The sequence below is a fragment of the Limulus polyphemus genome, unplaced genomic scaffold (genome assembly GCF_000517525.1).
Source record: "Limulus polyphemus unplaced genomic scaffold, Limulus_polyphemus-2.1.2 Scaffold1501, whole genome shotgun sequence".
NCBI classification, from domain to species: Eukaryota; Metazoa; Arthropoda; class Merostomata; order Xiphosura; family Limulidae; genus Limulus; species Limulus polyphemus.
In genome coordinates this window covers 203,736-210,006 of record NW_013667111.1, presented here as the reverse complement: position 1 = coordinate 210,006, position 6,271 = coordinate 203,736, and the positions used below count along the sequence as shown (strand labels likewise).

At 33.6% G+C, this 6,271-nt stretch overlaps 1 pseudogene; it reads left to right on the top strand.

Moving 5' to 3' along the window:
* Positions 1-679: 679 nt before the first annotated feature.
* The window catches only part of LOC106463850, a 207,876-nt pseudogene continuing 202,284 nt past the window's right edge, over positions 680-6,271 (top strand).

Genomic DNA, 6,271 nt, shown 5'->3' with positions numbered 1-6,271 from the left:
CCTCCTTCGCGGCTTTCCGACAAGACAACGATGTTAGATATAATCCTCAAAATCAAAATTAACAATTCCTCCAAGTTAAGCAAATCCACGCGCGGGGTTGAAGGGTAGCGATTGTTCCTGAACACCCCCTGGTGTGAAAAGCTCACAACTCTCATGTTGAGCTTTTTTCCTTCAAACAGGCCTAGCATGGCCAGGTGGTTAGGGCGCTCGACTCGTAAACTGAGGGTCCCGGGTTCGAATCCCTATCCTGGAGAGGATACTCACGTTCACTAATGGCAGTTAATGCCTTTTCTTTTTAGATTTACATGCTTATCTCATATCTGATACTAACACAAAGCAAGTACTTGCATTTTATAATTTCATTAGTCACAAATTTCACTGCAAAAATATTATCTGAAACTATTCAATATTAGTGCTCTGAGTTATAAATAATATCTAAGTGACAAACCTTTTTTTAAAAGTTGTTATAAGGTCCTGGCATATAGATATTTTATGAAATATACACAAAGTACAAAATAATAACAAAAGCTGTTTCTAGATGGCAGCACGATATACCCTGCCTAGTGTAAACTAGCCTCGTGAGCCTCAGCTGGCAACTGATTAACAACATACCTGCCTCCTATCGCGGCTCAAGCACCAGGTTATCTAGTTGGGCCGCTAGAATTAAGTTGGTTCGGGAAGGCAACTTTTCCTTGCCTTTATAGGTGTGGTGGTGTTAACTACGGCTGGTGTACGTTTCCGGCTTCTGCTTATTCAGATTATTTGTAGGTGCTGCTGCACAGGTTGTTGTGACTATGACTGTGCCATATAATGATATTCCTACCACTAGCTTGTGGAACAACAACATCGTTGTTTGTAATGATAATCCAAGTTCATTATAACATAAGTATATAACATGTAAGGGGGGACTCTTCGAGCTGTCAGCGGAAATAAATCGGTGATGCCAAATTTTGCGCTTTTCATTCTTGTTTTATTGGGATTTTTTTGAACACCAGCTTGTAGTTGTTCGAAATTGTCATCGCGTATATCTGACTGTTTATTACACTTAACGCAGAAAAACTTTACTGTTACAATATTTTCCTGCAGACAGATCAACGTACGTTGAAGTTACAGATCCAAATGTGCTTGCGTATAACACACTTATTCATTTGACTCTTCCCTCTCCCCCCTAAAGGGTTAACTGAGCTTGTGTCCATCTGTACCCGTCCATTCTACAGAGAAGGGGGGAGAGGAGGTTAGTGAGCTCGTGGTCACGTGGTGTTATCTCTTCATTTCTGCCTGAATGTGTTATTTTGTTTAATATGATGTGCGCGTGAATCCGTTTTAGCCACTGGTGTTGGAATTGTCTTGCTGGAGGGAAAAATTGCGTCATCCAGGTATAGTAAGAATACATTTGTTGTAGTTATAATACATTTGTTGTAGTAATAATACATTTGTTATAGTTCACAGATATTCAACTTGTTTTTAGTTCATAATAGTGGGATAAGTGGGAATGTTTTTTAGTTAGCTAAGTGTGGCTTATCATCATTATTGTGTAACTAAAGAAAATTGGGAATATGTAATTTATCATAACCGTAATTACCATGACGGTGTTATCCTTTGCTAATTGCAGAGTTCAGCGAAAACAAATTGGCGCACGCGCAGCATAGCTTTTAGTCTCGAGAAGGTTGTACGAGAAGTTCATCGGTCTTAACATCTTGTAGATGAACTCTAATCGAATACTATGAGTATCATGTAAGAAGTCTAACCATCCCTGTGCACGTACTAGAGAGATATTAACATTACCCATAATCCAACCTAAAATATAACCTTTGTGACCCAAATTGAAATCCCCATTAAGTCAAGAGAGAGAGAAATATTACTGTGAATAACAGAAAGAAATTGAATTACTTAAAATAACTACCACACATTGCATTCTGATTAGTTTCACTTATTCTAATTAATTCCTTCATAAAATTCAAAATTCAGTATTATTTCTACGTAATTTAATACTTTTCTTATTGAACAACTAACTACTGCGAACTTTAAACCGTATGATAAGCTTTTCTTAAGAGCCGAAAAAAAATTACATCCAAGCTGAGCGACTATGAACATTTTTCTGATCCAGTTTTGTTTCCTAATCCTAGTGCTTTAGAAAACAAAATAATATTATAACAGAATTTGTGGCGGTTAAATGTGACAAAAAAGTTCCTAATTACAGAGAATAATTTTGTTTGATATGTATCTTAGGTTTAGTATTACCACATACTATAGTATGATCAGTCCCGCTTTAAAGTTTAACTTGTGAAGACTACTTTTTAAACTCCAGTCAACAATTGACGTGATTTTATTGTGGTGTCATAATTAACTTAAGTACACAGTCAGAAGCTTGCATATTTAGAACTGACTATATGAAAACTAAGCGAAAATTATACATTATATGATGGATAAAAAATATTATTCCTAGAAGAAATCGAAAAACTGGATATAACACAAAGGGAAAACTGCATGGATAATATTAATAATCAAGGAGCCACAACTATGCTTTTTATAATTAGTAGCAAAACTTCGAACATAAAATTCGTCCTTGTAAACACTGACCTCGTATGTTTTAACCAAAGAATAGCAACTGACACTTAAAATTGAATGCTAGAACCAACAACATATAATTATTAGAACACTGGTAGAAGGTTGACATATAAAAGATAATGTATATCAATAGTGCTATTGAATTCGGAATTGTTTTCGCTTATTTCATCATTAAAACTTAACTTATCTCTTGTTGACAGCGTTATAGAAAAAACGTGTACTTGTCAAATGATTTAAAATTTCTGGTATTTGGAAAACATGTAAAACTAAAAGTTTACGAACACTGGCCATACTTACTACAAAATTATTAAAATCAATTTCAATAATCCACGGCAGGCTTGTAGGGAATACAGTAAACATATCAATGCATGATTTTACATAATTACAGTAAGTACAGAAATTAATCACTGTAGTATGAGCGAATAATTTTACAAAAAAAAAGTTTTGTAAGGCACTTTGTAAATAAATTAAGTAAATAAAATCTAACATGATCCATCTTTAAAGCTAAAGTGCTAGTTTTATAGTATAAAGTAAACTTTTTCAATCATATTATTTATATGTATCTATGTACATGTATATAGATATTTAATTAATTCACTTCGAGCATAAATACCAGAACAAACAAATGAGTTAACACGCAAGACGTATTGCTGGTTTCTTCTCTGTGCCACAGGTCGATGGGCCATTTTTTTTTCTGAACCTAAAGGGTGAACTTTCTGTCAGTACTCAGCTTTTAAGGGTTAGAAATCACCTATATTCTCCCTCCCTAACCCAAATGTAATTTTAATTTCTAAAATGTTTGTTAAACATTTTTTGTAACGAATAGAATGGACTACACGCTCTTATCGTGTGGATACTAGCTTAGCGGTTCCGGGAAACAGTGGATTTAATTAATTTGGATGCCTTTATTAATTTGAATAATTTATTACATTAAACAATTATTTTTATTGGACAAAGCTTAAAACTAATTTTATAATGTGTCATAAAAAAGACACATTTACAGACAGGAAACAAACTGAACTGAAATAATTAACCTACACAGATACATTGTAAAGATTGAGCATTGCGAGAGACAAATACGTTTCATTTTAGTACTTCAATTGCGTAAATATAATATATTTATATTTTGGACAATATTATAACTGGGATATTAATCTATTTGAGATGTACCCAAATATTCTATTGTCTTTTTTTTCAACCCCTTCCAACTGGTCAAATTTGCTTCCCAAGCCTCCTAGCAACTTGATCCAAAGAATTGGGGTTGAAAGTTGGGAAGATTTTACGAAAATGAAAGATGAAATAGGGTAATACTACATTTTATCCATGGGGTTTTGAGTCCGTTTTACTTCACCAAAGTAGTAATCTAAATTACTTTAGGTACGTAAATAATATTATAACATTTCGTCGAATTGATTATTCAGTATTACACAGTGGCCCAACTGTTTAATGATTGTATATATGTGTTAAAGATTTCTTTTCTTTTTCACCAGAGGTGAAATTGAAAAGATAATCTATGACGTAGAGGCCTAATGCATTCTTTGATTGGCCGTACACTCTGCTGTGGTAAAGTAAAACGGTCTCAAAACACCATAGATATTATATACACTTTCACCAATATAAGAGGCCTAATGGTGTTTCTTTGATTTGCTGACCAAGCTGTGCTGATGAGCTTTTTGAATAAGCGAACCTGCAGTCCACAATAGAGGTTACAGGCAATCAAATAATGCATTAGGCCCCTACGTCACAGATTATCTTTTCAATTTCACCTCTGGTGAAAAAGAAAAGAAATCTTTAACACATATATACAATATTATATTTTAGTTATATAGTTTATACAGCAGTCAAGTTTTTCTGGTCTAAAACATACCATGAAGGTTTTACTTCGTTATGTTAAGTGAGAACAAAATATTTCCGTTTGTTTCTCTCATTAGGAAGTTTAAGACCTTTGACAACATATGGTTACATATTGTTGCGTCATCGAGTCACATGACTACTGTGACGCCACGTTCTAGAACTATCCTGTACTTTGGCGAATGCTCTAGTATTTGCTAGATAGGGTAGGCTGGTATATATAAGAGGGGGAAAACGTGACGCGGGAGGATGAAGGTAATGTGTGTATAGACAGTGAGTAATTGATGTGCAGTCAGAAGTATTATTGAGCACGTTCGTTGTTATAGCGTTTGTTTAGCGCGATTGTTGAAGTTAAGTGTATCGTAAAGTTGTATTCGGAAAGAATAAACCAGTTTTATTAAGTAAAGAACTTGTGTCGCTAAAGTTTCGTCGGAACGAAGTTACGGAAAGTTAATTAACAAACGGAGACGTAACAATATTTTCATTTTCAAAAATCGTTTTACCACATTCCTTTATTATTTCAATTATAGATTAATCTTTGGGAAATATAAGAAGAAATATAGGTTTCACTATTAAGGTGATAACCAATCAAAACATATTCTAACCACCAGTTCGTGTTCTTTTAATGTATAATTTAACGTTACTAAAACTGAACATAAAATTTTTGTGTAGAAGGTGATTCGTCAAACGATACGAATCGGTCTACCATAAACTCAATAAGCCAGTTGGAAAGATAATGTAATAAAACATAAGGTAACCCGTATAAAATACCTGCGCATGATCTTGTCAGTTTTAACGATTTATATTCATTTAGATGTATTAACTCTTATTTCTTTAAATCTAATAAAGTTAGTTTTCTTACTTTCATAGGACCTTTCTTCGATTTCTCAAAGTTAGTTTCATCTTAAAAAATAACAAAAATACACACACACACATATATATAATAATTTTGTGTGAATTGCCTTTTCTTCGGATTTTACTTGTTCAGGTCTCAGTCAACATTAATTTGTTTAGTTAGTAGTGAGATTTAAGTTAGATTATTTTATTAGAAATCTTTTGGAAAATATAATTCTTAAAAGCTCTTAAAGTTTTTATTTTATTTACGTAAGACTAAAAAGTGGTTTGTGAAATAGCAAACAAATTACCAATAAAGATCGATCATTTAAAATATCAACTGTCATACAGGTTTATATGGCGAGGGGATGATGTATTAGAGCATTTTTCTTTGGAAAAAAATAGAAGGATGCATGTTGCGATTTAATCTATCGTGTGCTGATAGTGCAATTCTCACTACGAAGTTTTTGGAACTCAACGACTTAAGATAAATGTTCTTTAATCGTTCTTTTTAAGTTGATTAAGTTAACCATTTTATTTTTCAATATGAAAAAAGCGTGATTTGATAATTAAAAAATCTTCTGTAAGTAATATATTGGTTCAAGTTAGGCCTACTAAGATAATTAAGCTGCCTACTTAACTAAAAGCCAAATGCGTTACAAAAATTGAACTTTACAATAAATAGGCTTAGGTTGTATTTGTTTCAAATACGTATCTTTGTAATTCTTGTAAGTTGAAAGTACAGACAATTGTGAAAAAAAAGTGATGATGAGTTATGGGTTAGGCCTTGTCTCTCAATCCATGTTAAAACTGTAATAAAGTGTTCCTTAACTCTACAAAACTTACTTGTCAAGATTCGTTACACATTTCACAGAATTGTGTTTAAAAACGGGGGGTGCCCGGCATGGCCAGGTGGATAAGGCGCTCGACTCACAATCTGAGGGTCGCGGGTTCGAATCCGCATCCCACCAAACATGCTCGCCTTTTCAGCCGTGGGGGCGTTATAATGTGACGGTCA